Source organism: Balaenoptera borealis (genome assembly GCF_965194805.1).
Source record: "Balaenoptera borealis genome assembly, chromosome: X".
NCBI classification, from domain to species: Eukaryota; Metazoa; Chordata; class Mammalia; order Artiodactyla; family Balaenopteridae; genus Balaenoptera; species Balaenoptera borealis.
The window spans coordinates 118,795,315-118,814,070 of record NC_138881.1 but is presented as its reverse complement, the minus strand read 5'-3'; positions in this window follow the sequence as shown (position 1 = coordinate 118,814,070).

The following is an 18,756-nucleotide window of genomic DNA, read 5'->3' as shown; positions in this document are numbered from 1 at the left end:
AGCTGTCCTTAGATAAACATAAAAGTTACGGGCAACTTGCATGGATCATTTCTTGTTTAATTGTCTACTATAATCTTTAAATCAACATTTATCTTGAAGACAAGGGAGCAAGATTTACAGCAAGATTGCGCAGCCTTATAATTGGACTTGATATGAATATAAAGTAACAGTTTTGTATTCACACAGTTCAATTCCCAAGTGTGGGATTTAGTAAGACTGTATTTTTTAAAGAAAAAGTATCTATGTTGTTTTATTGCCAAAATGAGAGAAATTGCAGAAAATGATTTGTCTTATTTGCTTTGGGGGCTCGAGAACTCCATCAAATTCTTTACTTCTTATGCAGACAAAAATATAGTCTAAGTCTTTGTTTTAAAAAAAATGCATAAAGAGAATTTATCTTCCAGAGGTTGGAGTGGACTTAATATTTTAATATTCTTTGAAAGCAACATTAATTTCCTGGGGATATTTTTATGCACCCACCTGATTCGTTGGCTGAAATCTCTAATGTTTAAGTATTTTCTGCTTTCTCAACCAAGATAATACTTTTTAAGCTACTTTTGCTTTGTTTCTAATAACAATGTAATATGGAATTTCTGAGTACATTTTCTACAATAAAATAGTATTAATGAAGATACTCATTAGGAAATTGTGAGAATTATCATCGGATGGTTAATGTTTGTGGTTTGAATTATATAGTTTCTTTGGATAATGTAAGACCCACTAAAATGCACTCTTCCACTTCTTTTTTTAGAATTTGGTGTGTGCTTTTGTTTTGTTTTTTACTGAAGTAGTTGATTTACAATATTGTGTTAATTTCAGGTGTACAGCATAGTGATTTGAGTTTGTTTTTTTTTTTGCAGATTCCATTATAGGTTATTATAAGATATTGGGTATGATTCCCTGCGCTATACAGTAAAGCCTTGTTGCTTATCTATTTCATACTATATGATATAATTTATATGTAGAATCTAAACAATGATACAAATGAATCTATATGCACTCTTCCAGTTTTTCCCCAAATTTTAACTCCAGAGGTCAACAGAGGAAGATCCAATCCTCTTGACCCTTTTACTCTGAACATTTCTATTATTGTCATGTGTGGTTACATTCAAAATATCTGAAGACGTGATTCCTGGTGCAAGTTTTTACTTTTACTTTTTCTTCATCTTAAACATGCTAAAATTATGACTGGCAAAATACCTAGTAAAGGAGTTAGAAGAAAAAATTCTGGTTTTAGTTCTGCAGAGAGGTCCCTCTGCCCTTCCTTAGAAAGTAAGTCATGGTCGTTGTCATCAAGGAACTTATCTGGTTTTCCTTAGGGCTTGGCTAGCACAGACAGGATTTCAGTGAATGAATATAAAGGTATAAATTAATTAATTGTATTGTTATTATTGAGACTTTATATTTCATATGTTAGTTATATGTGGAATCTAAAAACTACAACAAACTAGTGAATATAACAAAAAGGAAACAGACTCACAGATATAGAGAACAAACTAGTTGTTACCAGTGGGAGGAGGAAAGGGTGAGGGGAAAGATAGGGGGAGGGGGATTAAGAGGTACAAACTACTATGTATAAAATAAGCTATAAGGTTATATTGTACAACATGGAGAATATAGCCAATATTTTATAATAACTGTAAATGGAGTATAACCTTTAAAAATTGTGAATCACTAGGTTCTACACCTGTAACATATTGTACATCAACTATATCTCAATTTAAAAAACAGAACATTGCAAAGGGTATGAAAAGATCAAATTCCTTTTATCACAGATGTATTTAGATTTAATTTGCTATCTACCTAACTGGTTTAACCAGATTTTCAAAAGAATAAACATGTGGTTAATCTACCATCAGTCATGAAGGGGAATGTATATGCATACCCAGTAGTGTTAGGTATCGCATCACTTCAAAACATACCCCCTAATTATGGCCTCAAGCCCCTAGTATTTTCTCTTGCCATCCTATCCCTTATGAATATCATTTATTCCCTTGCCTTCTGTCAACATTTCTATGTAGTGGATTCCAAAGCTCTGACCTAGTTGTTCTTCTCATGTGTCTATTTGTCTCTCATTTCTAATTTCCTACTAGACATTTCTAACTGTAAATCCTGACAGAACCTCCTTGTATCATGCATACAACCACATTTCATATTTTGCCTTGTCCATTTCAGTTCCTCTTCTTTATTTCCTATTTTCATTAAGGCCACTACCAGCTTCCAAGGCACAATTTTTTTTTTTTTTAGTGTTTCCATAGTGAGCACTTTAATTAATTTTTCCATGGAGTACCATCTTTCTTTCATTTTTTCTTTTTTAACATCTTTATTGGAGTATAATTGCTTTACAATGTTGTGTTAGTTTCTGCTGTATAACAAAGTGAATCAGCTATATGTATACCTATATCCCCATATCCCCTCCCTCTTGCATCTCCTCCCACCTTCCCTATCCCACCCCTTTAGGTGGTCACAAAGCACCGAGCTGATCTCCCTGTGCAATGTGGCTGCTTCCCACTAGCTATCTATTTTATATTTGGTAGTGTATTTATGTCCATGCCACTCTCTCACTTCGTCCCAGCTTCCCCTTCCCCCTCCCCCGTGTCCTCAAGTCCATTACTATGTCTGCGTCCTTATTCCTGTCCTGCCCCTAGGTTCTTCAGCACCCTTTTTTTTTTTTTAGATTCCATATATATGTGTTAGCATACAGTATTTATTTTTGTCTTTCTGACTTACTTCACTCTGTATGACAGACTCTAGGTCCATCCACCTCACTACAAATAACTCAATTTCGTTTCTTCTTATGGCTGAGTAGTATTCCATTGTATATATGTGCTACATCTTCTTTATCCATTCATCTGTCGATGGACACTTAGGTTGCTTCCATGTCCTGGCTATTGTAAATAGAGCTGCAATGAACACTGTGGTACATGACTCTTTTTGAATTATGGTTTTCTCAGGGTATATGCCCAGGAGTGGGATTGCTGGGTCATATGGTAGTTCTATTTTTAGTTTTTTAAGGAACCTCCATACTGTTCTCCATAGAAAATCACACATATTTTAAAGCTAAGACACATCCTTGATTCTTCTTTCTCTCAGTTATCTTTTTTCCAGTCTTCTACCAAAACTCATCTTTTCTTCCTTCCAAATATCCATGATACCATCCATGTTCTTTGCTTTTCTATTACCAACACCCCTTCTAATTTTTGTCTAGATTACTGGAATTGCCTTCTTAATGAAATGCCTGTCTTTATCCTCACCTTCGACAAACATGTAGCAGCATTTTATTTGTTGGCAGCTTTATTGCCTATGTCATTGCTGTATCAATCAGGGTTCACCAGAAAAACAGAACCAATAGGATAGATAGATGGATCGATCAATAGACAGATAGATCAATAGATAGAAGGAGATTTATTATGATGAATTGGCTCATGCTATTATGGAATCTGAGACAGTCCGCCTTCTGCCATCTGCAAGCTGGAGGCCCAGGAAAGCCAGTGGTGTACATCCAGTCCAAAGATAAATAATGAAAAAACAAAACCTACTATGGCATTAATTGGTATACTGTACTTTGTTGGAGCAATCTGTAATATGTTGGGGAAGGATATATTTTCCCCTGATGAGATTTCATAAACTATTATGCAAATTTATTTTATAGCATTTGAGGAAAAATACAATTTTAGACACAATACATTATACTGTTAAAAAGTAGTAAAAATAAACAAATTTACCACTAACCTAAGGACATGAATCATATGAAATATTTATAAATCACATTTTGTAACCTTTAATAATATCAAACCAAATCCGGTCGTTTTAAATTAGATTTCAATCCAGTGTTCTACTCTTCAAACAATACTAGATCTAGCCAGCCTTCACTATCAAGGGTACTTTTAAATAACTATGCTCCTCATAAAATGCCTTCTTCAGAGAGGAACCTTGTTTCATGTTGTCTATAATAAATAAGATGAACTGTAATGTTATTTTCTTTCTCTTAACTACATCATCAGCTGTTTTGATTTATATTTCTCTCATAAAATATTATTATCAAGCAAAATAAAGCACAAAACCCTTTTTCTTGTTTTACAAGCAAGAGAAAGTCTAGCTTTTAGACTGTAGGTGGTTAGACAATTTGACTTCCTTTTCCTTCTATTTTTCTTTCTTATTTTTCCCCTGTCTATATTAGGAGTATTCTGAAATACACATCCAATCTGCATTTTTTTTTCAGTTGGTCTCTTTCCTTGACAGTCTGAAACAGGCTGTGCTGTGTACCGTGAGTTATGGCAAAATTTCCAAAGAGACTTTGCCTAGTGGAGGCCCCTTAATAGTCTGACTCTTTCTTTTCAATTAAAATAAAAAATTATAGGGTGACCTTGCAGGGCAAAAATCATTGTATATATTTGGAGCTATCTTTCGGATTTTAAATCCAAAGATGTCCCTGAACACTTTTGTATTTAATTTTATTTAAAAACTTGCAATTTTGGATAAATAGATTGGCAGCAAAGATGGACCAACAAAGGAACAGCTTCTTCCCTTAGTAGTAAATTATTAGCTTTTAAAGAAAATTGCCTCATTTACCCTGCTTTAAAATATGCGGTCTTTGTTGATAGCACATTTTGTCTTTAATGCCATGTAGTATTCTATATGTTATCTGTTTGCTTCCCTTCCCATTGATTCCAAAGCACAGCAACCAAGGTAACATTAAAGGGAATGATGCTTACATTGGAATATTCTTTATTTACTCAGAGTCCCAAATTACCATTCTACGCCTTAGATAAGCCATACTGGTGTTACCAAGTACAATTGCTAGCACTGTTATTTTAGCAAAGTCAATATTATGTTTCCCAGAAATCACAATATAGAGAGCCAAATATATCTATCTCTGCATATAAATAAAATAGTCATAGTGGATCATGGCCAGAGGAGAGCAACTAAATAGGGAGCCTGCAGGAAATCATATTCCAAGATAGGTAGTTGAAGTGACTGAAGTGGCTTAACCTGAGGACAAGACAACAGATCAGTATCTTTAGGAGACTGACACGCTGCCTACTGGGCTAGTGAGGCAACTCTGATCAGTATCTTTAAAATCGGAAGAGCTTGCATGGTTAAGAAAACCCCAAAGGTAAAAGCAGTGTGATGAATTGGGAAGTGTCCAGCTTTGGAGTGTGGCAAACTTCACTTGGAATCCTGTTTCTTCCTGATTGTGTGATTGGGCAAATGGTTAACTCATCTCTCTGCACCTTCATTTCCTCATCTGACAAATGGAAGTGATAAAACTGATGTCACATGACTGTTGTGAAGATGAATACCAATCACTTGCATAAAGCACCTAGCGGAGGGCCTAGCGTTAACTAAGAAAGTAGTCGGTGTTTGAATGTCCACGAGCAAAGGGAGGAAGGAGGGCTCTTTCTGGGCTGAGAGTAGGAACTGCGCATGGGACAAAGGGGAAAAAATACTATAATACCCTCAGTGAAGCCACGTTGGAGACCTAGGAACTAAACCAGAGCATCAAGTCAAAGAGCAAAGAGGCTAGAAAAGCTCTCTTAGTAGTGATCCTGCAAAAGGGGATAGGCAAGATGGAATGAATGCATAGTTTGAATGAACAAGAAGTTGAAGCCTGGTGAGACTGTGGATCAGTGGCACCCACTGTAGAAGGGAGCATTTCACAGGGTCTCTGTGCCACAGCAGTGGACGGGGAAAAACTGTTTTGAGGGCCAAGTTTGTTGACACACTTGACAAATGTTAACTATTATTAACATTCTGAAAATAATTCTTCATATTAATACAAATGGGTAGGCACTTTAGGAGAGTTTGCTCAAATATAAGGGACTAATTTATTGATATTGATTGACCCATCCAATCTTTGAAGTCTACTCAAACCTACTTATTAAAAGCTTCCTCATCATGCAAAACCCTACTCTGCTGCAGTCAGTCTTCTAGTAACTGTGGGCAAAATTTTGTGTTTGGGTCTGAATTTAATACATAATGGGCTCACATTCACTAATCTACCTTTTAAAACTGATTCCCAGTGATATTCTTACTTCTGAAACCTCTGCTTCATTCACGCTAATTTCTAAGTTCACTTGGCATGTTTCTATCTCTGATTTTTTTTTTCATATAATGTGTCATCTACATTAAATCCTACACCAAGCATCAAGACCGAGCGCAAATCCTAGTTTAGATACAATCACCTCTGGACTGTTAGAAAACTTGTTAGTTTAAAATATTTCTGAATTATTCATATGCTGTATTTTGATATGTATAACATCACTTTCTTAAAATATTGTATAATATTTCTAATGATCAGAGACTCAGAATTTACGTATCCCTGTCCCCCCACCCCCATTTCTCCATGTTATAGCAGCATATGATACATTCTCAATAAATATTTATCATACTGAATCAAGTTACTTTAATAAACAAGTGAGTTTTATTATCCTTCTGCAATTGGGCAGGAGTTGATGAATACTAGTTTATTAAACTAGGTGATGCATTACTGCCAGAACAAAGAGAAGTTTGTTCTGGGGCCATTTAATTTATTTAAAGAGAACCCTTGCTTTTTAAAATTTTCCTAGCAGTATGTGCTTGGCTATGGTGAATATCATAATTTAAGGAAAAGGTAAAAGAATGTTTGACTGATCAGGTGGCATGTTTACTATTAATTTCCCAGTCATCCAACCCTCAATATCAGAGTCATGAGCTTCTCTGGGGTTCTACAGGATGAGATCCTTGTGCACATGAGTTTCTATGCTTCAGCTTCTCCTTCTCTGCTTCCCCAGACCCCATCCTCCAAAACTTTCCATCTGCAATAAATCTGTTAATGTCTCTTGCCTACTAATGGGTTTTAGTGTTCATCCTCATTTTCATGTGGTCATATTTGGAAGATGAGACAAAGAGGTTTGGTCATTCTGCCATCTTTAACCATCTGCGGCTTAGTGACATTGAACCAAAACAGTTTTGAAACCACTGTGATCAACCTTTGCTCAAACCATTCACCCTCCTCTTAGTGCGTTCCCTCAGTTTATTCAATCAGTATTTAATTTCTTTAAAATCCACACTAAGTCTAATGCCTTCCAAAAAATAGAATTCATTTTTCCCTGTGGAGACCTAATGTCTCTATTCCTCCAAATCCCACAGCATGTTTTCTCAACGTCTATTACAGCATTTACAATCATTGGCTTTATTACTGGAATCATTTATATATCTCTGACTCCCCAGTTAGACTGCAAGTTCCAGGACACGGGGGTCCATGCCTTTTTAATCTTTATATTCCCAATGGCGTTTTGCCCATAGGAGGTAATAAATGTTTGCTCAATTGAAGTAAGTTACTTTATTCTACTTGTTATTCTTTATTTCATTTATTTATGTCTAATAAGTGATTTAATTTGTTTATTTTTATAATTAAAAACACAAATGTAATCTTTCTTAGGAGTTCTGCGTTTTCTAAATCTAATGTTCTATGCCTAAACTCCTATGTTTGTTAAGTTACCTAAATAAGTAAAATCAAAACACATTATGGCAGAAAGGGAAATAAAGGCCATTGTTTGTACATAATAATTCAGCACAGACATTGGAATTAGACCAGCATTCTAATCTGGCTCCAGCTCTTACTTGCTGTGTGACCTAGGGCAAGTCATTGTACTTCTCTGAACTTTAGTTTCTTCATTGGTAATATGAGCATAATAATACCTCCTTCTTGAAGTTATCAAGATTAAATGACTTTGCTAATTATAATTTTTCAAGTTCTAAACAAATTCTAGTTGTTATTGTTCGCATGAAACGTGACATGGTAAAGGGCATTCTTAGTCACCTCCCTGTTCTCAACCCCCGGCACAGGGCCTGCCACATAGTAGGTACTTACTATATATTTGTTGAACAAAGAAATGTGGAGGATGAAAAAAAGGAGGCAAAGAAGGTGGGAAAGAACTAAATTATATATTTATTCCAGATCTTAAACAATAATGGAAATTCCACTATCTGTAAGAAGGTAAATTCTACAATATTATCATGTTTAGAAGTAATTTTCTCTATAGCATGGTATGAAGGTCTATGTCTGTCCTAATGCATGAGTTCATATTCATCAAACAACAGGAACGATGTTTACAATAGATGTCAAGTGCATAGTAAGCAGATCTAGCATTCTTTGTGTTCCCTGAGACATACAGATTCACACGTGTTCTCAATCTATAAGCTGAATTCATATGTAAAAGATAAAAATGAAGCTGCATTTTTTTCTTTCTTTTCCACTCTCTTAACAACCCTAGCTCTGGAGAAAATAGGCAAGAAAAATGATTTGAACCCCACTATATTCTCTATTTCAGTGCTGTGCTATAAACATTTTACTTTATCAATTACTTTATCAGTTTTGAAACCCCACTGAGGCATGACAAGACAGTTAGATGAAGGGAATAGCAGTTTGGAAAAGCTCACTTGGTGGTCAAGCAGCAGACAATGGAGAGATGCATGTTGTGGCTGTAAAACCTCTACAGTATTTCTGGTTCAGAGACCTCCAAAGAAAGAGGACTTGAGAGCTGAGAAGAAAACCAGTGTTAGGGCCTTAAAGACATAATGCAGTCATGCATCAAAAAACAGCTTGGGGAGTCAGACATTCTGCTGCTTACTACCTGAGTGTCTTTGGAGAGGTGACTTTAAAATCTCAACCCCTCAGTTTCCTCTTCTGACAAACGTGCTGATAATCCTTACTTTTCAGGAGACTCTTAAGGGTGAGCTAATATAGGGGAGATCGTCTGGTGCATACTTCATGCATATTACTTTTCTTTTTTCCTTTTAGAGTTGGAAAGACCCTTGGGAAAGACAAACTAATGGCTGCAATTGGGTCTATCAGCCGATTTTATCTGCAAGACAGTTAAGTATGTAGTGTCTTTTCTAGAGAAAGAAAAGTTGGAGAAATTCACACAGTGAAGCAGCAGAAATTCTAGGATTTAATTATGCTTCTGCAAGTTCTTATAAGGAGATTCAATGTGTGTTAGAAGGAAGCCTCCTCATCATGTCTTGATAAAGTCAGGTTTAAAATGAGCTATAATTAGCTCAGTCATTCAGTAAAATTTGGGGATGCCAAGCTCAAGCCTAAATTTAATACTTGAACTAGTCTTCTGTGTTTGAACATGAAGTGCTAAATTATAATTCATTATCAAGAAGTAGGGGGAAAAGTATGAAACTTGCTTTGTGAGTTCATTCATTTAAGATATACCTGAGTTGGGCAGCATCCTTTGTAATATGGTGTTTCTTAATGCCTTGTGCATAATTGTTAGAAAAAAAGGAATTATCAATCTAAAATAATAAAAAAGTTATTACTAAAAAATCATGCAGTTAACCATGGCCTATGGTTGAAAGCTGGCTCTTTAGCCCACAAGATCCAGAGCAGAGCTAGTGGAAGCATACTGAAAATGCAAGCAAATCACCTTAATTCCTGAGCTTGCAATTTGAGCCATAAAGTTAAACCCAGTTAGAAATGTCACAAACGCCATCAACAATTTGGGAAAAGCAAACTGGCCATATGTGTGAAAAGCTTCAAATTACTGACGTCATCTGATCGAATAATTCAATGTCTAAGAAGCTACCTAAAGAAATAATCAGAAACATAAAAAATAACTAATCTACCAAAATTTTCACTACAACACTATTCATAATAGCAAATTTGGAAATTACTTAGATATTCAACAGAACAATGGTTAAAGAACCTGTGATATCCATATTACAGTCTTTTACATAGTCATCACAATATTATTTAGAAAGAATTCCCAATGACCTGGAAAATACTCATTATGTAATATTAGGTCAAAAACAGCAGGCTATGAATTTTTAATGATATATAAATGTTGTGTGTGTATGCGCATATGTGTGTATGTGCATACTCCTATGTATACATTATAAAAAGACTGGAAATAAAGGCTCCAAAATATGATTGAGCTTAACAACTAAATTTTACTTATTATTGTGAGTATATGTATATTTTTAAGTTTACAGTAAATAGCTATTACTTTTGTAATCAGAAAAACACAATATTGTTTATAACAGTATTTTTAGGAAGCTCTCCTGTAATATCCTCATGTAAAAGTATCTGTGAGACACAAACTTAGAATACATTTTGTTGAATAAATATTCAAGTAAGTCCACACTCTACTACTAGTAGGTAAAGAGTTGGAGCACCTGGAAGCTGCCTCATGAATAATCATTCTCCTTTTGGTGAATCCTCCCTGGTCTGGTGCAGTTCAATAATTCTTGTCATATGTTCTATTTGGCAGCTGCTCATCTGCCTCACGCTGCCTAGGTCACTGACATTCATGCTTCTAATGGTACAGCATAAACAGAAAAGAATACTACAAGCCTGGGTCACAGTTTTAACCAAAACCTAAAACAAACAAAACACTGACAAAATGTATGTCAAAATATACTTCACAATGCAGTGTTTTCTTATTTTAAACATTATTATTGTATTATTGAAATCCATGTTACTGTGACTGAGATCACTCTATTAAAATGAAAAATTTAACAGGTTTCAAAAGGTTGTATAGTTTGGGCAGACTTGAGATAAGCCCAGTATGAATTTGGAAACATGGGTTCTATTTGTGGTTCAGAGTAGCTATATATTCTTAGACTGTCACTTCTCTTGGAGCTGGTTTCCCTATCTGGAAAAATAGGGGTTGGGGACCATGAATGCTAAATCACCTCTCCCCCCATGCCATGTTCCCCCTGGATATTAGAAATTCAAGGCTTAGAAATTTGAGATCATGGAATCCAATGTTTTCAGTGTCATAAAAGTTTCATAAGCTAAAGTTTTCATTCCTCTTGCAAACAGGCTGACTACTGTACTGTATATCAAGGGCCAAAATGAGTTGTGAATAAAAGTTTGACTCAGTGGTGCTTCATCTGGATGAATTATAAGCCTCAAAGAACCTAACTGTAGCAAATTAATCAAGAAGCATATTCATTGTCTATGTATGCCTTTTTGAAACTGAGTTTCTCTAGTACACTTGAAAGGTGACTATCGTTCACTTGTGAAGCTGACATATTTGTTCTTAGTATAAGAACATGCATTTTGGATGTAGGCCAAGTTAAATTATTCCTCCTAGAAAATACTCCTTTCACTGCAAATGACAAATTCTTCCCTAAAACAAATCACTGTATTCACACGCCTGCTTATTGTAAATTATTTCAGTATTGTCCCCAGTCCATCACTTACTTTTAGTTTAAAAATGGAATATTTTTAGTCAAGGAAAAAAAATACTTAGAAGGAAAGATAGGATATATATTTCTCTTCTCACCATGAATGAAGCTGGGCTGTCTTCCAGGTATTTCTCATTTGGTTTAGGAGACAACTTTAAAATCTATACAAAGCTAATTACTATGTATTGTGAAACCATAACACACAACCAAGGATAAAGGAAAAAGTGGGAATCCATAGAGGACCTCATAGTACAGATGGACACATGCATCTTTGAGGAAAACTGTGACACAACCACTTATACAAGGTCATAGAGGTTATTCATTAAAACCTTTACCTTGTAAATGAACCCCAGCCTAGATTTAATGCTTGGATTATTTGTATGCACAGGCACTCAATCATTATCCACTTTCTAGAATTATAATTTATTTCTGCTTATTATTGCATGGAAGTATCAATCAGGACTAGCCAAACTAATTCCTAAAATGCAACTGAAAGTAGCTGTAATTAAACTGATCAGAATACAAATTTCAATGATCATCTTTTATATAGAAAATGGAAATTATGTACTACATATACTTTTCCCACATTCATTATTCACACATTCATTCATCTACTCATTTCACAAATACAGTGAAATGCGGACATTGTTTGTCACAGTCTATGTCTATGCATGTGTCTGTGATTACACACTTACACTTATATGAAGCATAGAAATTTAAGAACTTAGGAAAGTCTAAGAGTTATGAGACGCTAGTTTTAGTCTTGGCACTTAAACACATTGTATTTCCTAAAGAAGGCCCATGAAATTTCTCTTTTACACTTTGACACACTCCAATCAAGAGGCGGAGTGTAATTTCCCTTCCTTTCAAACCGGGTAGGTGATATAACTTCCTTGTAATTGCTAAAAATGTAGCAGAATGTATGCTCTGTGACTTCCAAGGCTAGTTCAGAAAAGGTCAGACATCTTCCGCCTGGTTCTCTTTGAACCCTCTGGGGGAGCGAACCACAGTAAAAGAAGCGTTATTTTCCTGAGACTAACATATTGGAGGGGCTACATGTAGACACTTTGGTCAAAAGTCCCAGCTGATCCCAGGTATCTTCCAGTCATCCCTTCTAAGATGTCAAGAATGTGAGTAAAGCAGTCCTCGACCTTACAGACCATGGCTTCCTCCAGCTGAGTACAACTAACTGACCTCAGTCAATGCCATGAAGAGCAGAAGAATTATCCAGCTGAGACCTACCTAAATTCCTTAACTATAGTATATGTAAAATGTAATAAAATAGTTGTGGTTTTAAGCCACTCAGTTTTAAGGTAGTTAGCTTCACAGCAGTAGTAACTGCGATAGATGTAAAACTTAATAGCTATGTAACTGTTGAAAAGTTACCCATTTCTTTTTCTCATTTGTAAAATGACAATACCGATATAGATCCTTCCCAACCAGCATGAAATAACAAGAGAGGATAATAGCTGTGGGAGTGCATTATGATGTGACATAATGGTAAAGCATTATCTCTATCCATCCATCCAATGTAAAAGTCAGTCCGGTGTTTCTAACATTCAAAACATTATAATCCTCTACATTATACGGAGATGGCCAAATGGTTTTAAGGCATGTACTTTGTTATCTAAGGTACAACCTCAGTCCCAATTGGAGGCTACATTTTGCAAACTCTCCTTCTTCTGAACAAATATATTAATTATCGCCACAGTTCAAGTACTTCAGGTTTCCCTGAGTCACATGGACTGAGCACTGAAATCTCCTTTATATGACTGTTTCTAACAAAGTACAATTAGAGGTGTCATTTTAGCACCTATTTTCCTCAAGCCCACATTTCTCTTTCATCCTCTCAGCAAGTTGAATACCAAGTTAGTCTCATTTCTTCACCCTTCCTTCACCCAATACTTTTTGGGTCAAGAAATCAAAGTTGCAAATGAGGTAAGTGTAGTGCTACCACGTTTAATCCTCAGAGCTAGTTGGTGCCTCTAATATTGCCTGGGCTGTACTGCCCTGCCTCTAGGTTTCAGTCTTCCAGAGTTTCAGTAACTTCGTTGTGGATATTTTCTTAAGCCATCTTTCCATGGCCACTCTAAGGGACACATTAGATGTGTTTTCAAAGTGACTTTCCAAGCTGAATCCCAGGCAGGTTACTAGGTTCTTTTGCCTGAGTTCTTCTAAGTGTGAAAATGTCAATATTCACTTTTCCATTACAAGAAAAAACTCAACACATACTATGCCATGCCTGCTAACGTTTTCTTTCTCCTGTTAGTGATATGGATATATAGAAATTCACACTGTCCCAGTTCTTTTATCTCTCTCTGATATTCAGTGAGATATCCTGGTGGTGGCTACAAGCTGAACCTTTATAAAAATTAAGAAAAAAAAAAACACCGAAACTTTGATCACACATCTCTAATAAGGAAGCAAATTCTAGGCTGTAATACTGAATTTGCATACACCTCTCTGAGGTCAAAGTTCGTTTGGAGGGCAAGTTCATATAGGTATACACCTCATTAAGAAAACATGGTGTTTGAAAATCTGGATTTATGGAATGGGGAAAATTGAGGAAGTGGGATGAAGTTATTCTCTTTTTTTTTTTTTTTTTAACTTTTTGGGTTTTATTTATTTATTTATTTATTTATTTATTTATGGCTGTGCTGGGTCTTCGTTTCTGTGCGAGGGCTTTCCCTAGTCACGGCAAGTGGGGGCCACTCTTCATCGCGGTGCGCGGGCCTCTCACCATCGCGGCCTCTCCCGCTGCGGAGCACAGGCTCCAGACGCGCAGGCTCAGTAGTTGCGGCACAAGGGCTTAATTGCTCCGCGGCATGTGGGATCCTCCCAGACCAGGGCTCGAACCCGTGTCCCCTGCATTGGCAGGCAGACTCTCAACCACTGCGCCACCAGGGAAGCCCTATTCTCTTTTTGGAAGTTTTATCTATATTATTTCTTTAAATACTGATCCACAGGTGCATATTTATTTATTCTTTTGAAGTATAGTTGATTTACAATGTTGTGTTAATTTCTGCTGTACAGCAAAGTGACTCAGTTACACACATATATACAGTCTTCTTATATTCTTTTCCATTATGGTTTATCACAGGATATTAAATATAGTTCCCTGTGCTATACAGTAGGACCTTGTTGTCTATCCATTCTATGTGTTAATAGTTTGTATCTACTAACCCTAACCCCAAACTCCCAGTCCATCCCTCTTCCACCCCCATACCCCTTGGCAACCACAAGTCTCTTCTCTATGTCTGTGAGTCTGTTTCTGTTTCGTAGATAGATTCATTTGTGCCATGTTTTAGATTCCATATAAGTGATATCATATATTTGTCTTTGTCTGACTTACTTCACTTAGTATGATAATCTCTAGGTCCACCCATATTGCTGCAAATGGCGTTATTTCATTCTTTTTTTATGGCTGAGTAGTATTCCATTGTATATATGTACCACATCTTCTTAATCCATTTATCTGTTCATGGACATTTAGGTTGTTTCCATGTCTTGGCTATTGTGAATAGTGCTGCTATGAACATAGGGGTGCGTGTATCTTTTTGAATTATAGTTTTGTCATGGGCATATTTTAAATGCAACATTAGTTACAAAATGTGTATGTACACATAGAAATTTTCAGAATTATATATTTTGCAGAGTAGGTTGTATATGTATAAATTATAACTAGATACAGTATTGCTTCAGGACAGAAAACTAAAGAAATGGGTAAGTAGTACCTTACTCACTGCCTATTTTGTGCAAGAAATAATGCTAGGGACATCATATGCATTCTTCGTGTTGATATTAAAGAAATTCTACCAAAGGGGAGGGGGGAGGGAGGGACAAATTAGGACTATGGGATTAATAGACACAAACTACTATACATAAAATAGATACGCAACAAGGATTTACTGTATAGCCCAGGGAATTACATGCAATATCTTGTAATAAACTATAATGGACTACGTATAATATGCAAAAAAACCCCAAAAGTGAATTGCTATGCTGTACACCTGAAGCTAACATAATATTGTAAATCAACTGTGCTTTAAGAAAAATTTTATTATCCCCATTTTAAAGATAGGGAAACTGAGGCTCAAATTAAGTAAGTAAATTATCCAAGTTTGCTCAGTTGGTAAAGGGTGAAATGATTTAAATTATAATTCAGCTTCATATTGCCTGTGTAGCCTTTGTCTTCCATTACTTCCCATGCTCTACCCTTTATGAATAGTTTGAGGTGTACATGTTTCTAACTTGCTACCTTTGCTCACAAAGTTCTCTCCTTCCGGGATGCTGTTACTCCCATTTCTACACATCATATGTAGCCCCACCCAGATAGCTGTCTTTCTTGAAGACTTTTTCAACATCCTCAATCAGAACTGTCTCATTTTCCTGTGTTCTCATGGCATTTTGTGAAGCTTTCTCATAATGCCTTGTATGTTATCTATGTTCATGTCTTAGCTTCCCAGCCAACCAGCCTTCAATAATAATACTCAGTTCTGTTAGTGCATTAAAAATACATCACATGTTCCCATTCATTTTCTCTTTAAAGGAAAACTCTCCTAGTGACTGGTAGTTGTGAACTCATTTCTAGTGCTTAACATGAGAGTTCAATTTTTAAACTAAAATATTACGATCCATTTTTGTTTAATTCACCATAGAATATACTCTTTTCTAGAGAGTTGTATTCTAAAATCAACAAAAATTCTCCCTCCATATCTATTTGTACCTATCAGTTCATCTACTTCTTTAATAGAATTTCAGTCAGCTGTGACTTTCTGGAACATTAGTTAATATATTAATTTAAAGTTCAGCAATTTGTGAGTATCTACAAAGTCCACAATAGGTCATGATTAACACTTAAATGATGGCTTATGAACGTGGGCAACCAATCTCAGCATCTGCATTTCTGCTGGGCTTTACTATTCTCTCCTCCTTGTTTTGACACCTATGCTATAATTCCCATAAACTAAACTGTGATTTTCTTGCAGCAGAAATGACTCCAAAAGAAAGTTAGCTGATATTTCTCTTGATAAAAGGAGGGAGGGAGCAAACAGTGAAGTCTAAGGAAGTGACAGTCCTTAGAAAGAACAAAAAAAGCAATAAAAATGTGCCTAAATTAAACAGAGGAAGAATAAATTTTATGGTAGCTCACATGAAATTAACAAGCCCACCAACCATATGCTCTATATAGAAACAAGAAAAATATAATTTCTCTATTTAATTTGCCGAAAACACTGCTCGTGAAGTGCTAGATAAAACATTATGAGCCTGAAAGATTTATCTACTTTTTAAAGGAATATTGCATTGCATTGCATTGCATGGGGAGAAACATATAGTGGTATGTGTCAACTAAGCGTTTCATGAAGCTCTTAAGACTTAGCTCTTACTCCCAAAAAGTTGTCAAACATAATCTTTCATTGTTATGACACATCTATTTACGTATCATCAAACTACATTTAAACAGGGTAAAGTGACAAGGTCTGGATTCCATGAGATTTCAGTATTCAATGTAGAAAAAGCTCAGTTTATTTTGACTTTTTGAGGCTTACTCTTTCACTTACTTGTGAGTTATTGATCTGCAAGTTTTATTTGCCTCCTCTAATTCTCTATACATTAGGAATTAATATTTTTGTTTGCTGTGAGCATTTTTCATTCACAATTTTCTGAGGCGTTCCAACTATTGAAACTATCTTTTTCAATTATGTAAAGAAAACAATGAATTTAAAGCACTGTTCTAGCTTAGCTGTCTCTTCTACTATTTTTGACTCATCTAGAATTACTTTTAAGTGAATTTTCTTGAGCATATGTATTGCCTTCAGACATATTTTCAGTGAAAGATCTAAGCAAGTGTCTTTTTTAACTTCTTCATTCTTTAACTTCTAGTCAGTCACTGCCCAGTAACCCACATTCATTTTCCGCTTAAGTAACAAAAATGTCCTCCGGACTATATAACTTTAAGAGAAACTGTTGATTTCTAATTACATATTGAATTTTGCCACCATACAAGTTACAGAAAACCAGAGGAATTATGTTTGCACAAAGCTTGTATCGGAAGTAATATTTTTATGTTTGCCATGGTGAGTTATTTTATTGATTTTACAGCACTGTATCTTTTATTCCTTATAATATGAAGTTGGTGATTTGGTTAAATCTGAAAAGTTAACTCTGTAATCTGGAAAAAGTCTGTTTAAATATCTTAAAGAGGATGAGGAAGAACCACAATTTAGAACACTGTAGCTTCTTATTCCTAGGACTAGTGTATGAATATGAGTGTGTGTGTGTGTGTGTGTGTGTTTATAACAGGTAAATGAAATTAATTCCTTAGTTCATAGTAGATTTAATATCTACTACATGCAAATAATTATTCTATGTTTTTAGATACAGTGATGACTAAGATATGGTCCTGGTTCAAAAAGAATTTACAGTCTGTTTATTGTCCTGGCTTAGACATCTCTTCTGAGCTCAAGACACCTATACTGGACAACACTGTCGACTTAAAAAAATGCACAACGTGAGAGTTGTGAGTTAAGTTTTATTTGGGGCAAAATGAGGACTGGAGCCTGGGAGACAGCATCCCAGATAGCTCTGAGAAACTGCTCCAAAGAGGCAGGGCGGAAGGCCAGTATATATCTGATTTTGGTGAAGGGGGAGTACATGCAATAGAGCACATATTTTTTTACAGAAGGTTTCAGCTCGTCTCGTGCAGGTTACTGCTAGTCACGAGGAGCAGATGTCACCATGAAGGTTTTTAGTGCTTTTCTAGATATGAGGAGATGCAAGAATTGGGCTCATAAAAATCAGCTCCTGAAATTGTCTAGCTATCTGAAGACCTGTTCTGCCAGTTTTTCCCAGAGCACAGAGTGCCTCATTTCTGCTCTCCACCCTGAACTGATTTCAGGGGGTGTTGAAAGTCAGCAGCTGCAGCAGCACCTGATTTAATCCTTGTAGGGGTAGATGGCAAGTGCCAATGGAAAATGCCAATTTGTAGTTGACAACACCTAACACAATGCCTGACACATAATAGACACTGAATAAATATTTGTGTTATGAATACTTCTCCTTTTCAGGGGCCTTAAATACTAAAGTTCTTTTGGACACAGACTTCTTCTCCCTCTGTGATCTCTTCTACTCCCATACTTCAGTGGCCAATATATGCTGACAACCTTCTCAATTTATTTCTCCAGCCTGAAATTCTATTCCAAATTTCAGATCTGTATATCCCACTCTACATCTGTAAATGGATGCCTCAGGAGCTCTTCAAATTCAAGATTCCCATTAGGGAACTCATGAGCTTCAAACCCATCCTTCTGTAGCCCCACTATAAACTTGGTATGTCCTCATTTGTTCCTAATCTTAGTAAACAGTATCACCATTCACTCAGCTACAAGGCCACCATTGCAAAGAGACCCTAATGAGGCCTAATACCTACTTCCGGGTATTCACATCTTTTTATAAGTCCCTCTCCTTGAGTATGGGCACGACCTGTGACTTGCTTCTAACCAAAAGAACATGACAAAAGTGATGGGTGTCACTCCTGTGATAATGTCACATCATATGACTCCATCTTGGTAGCCA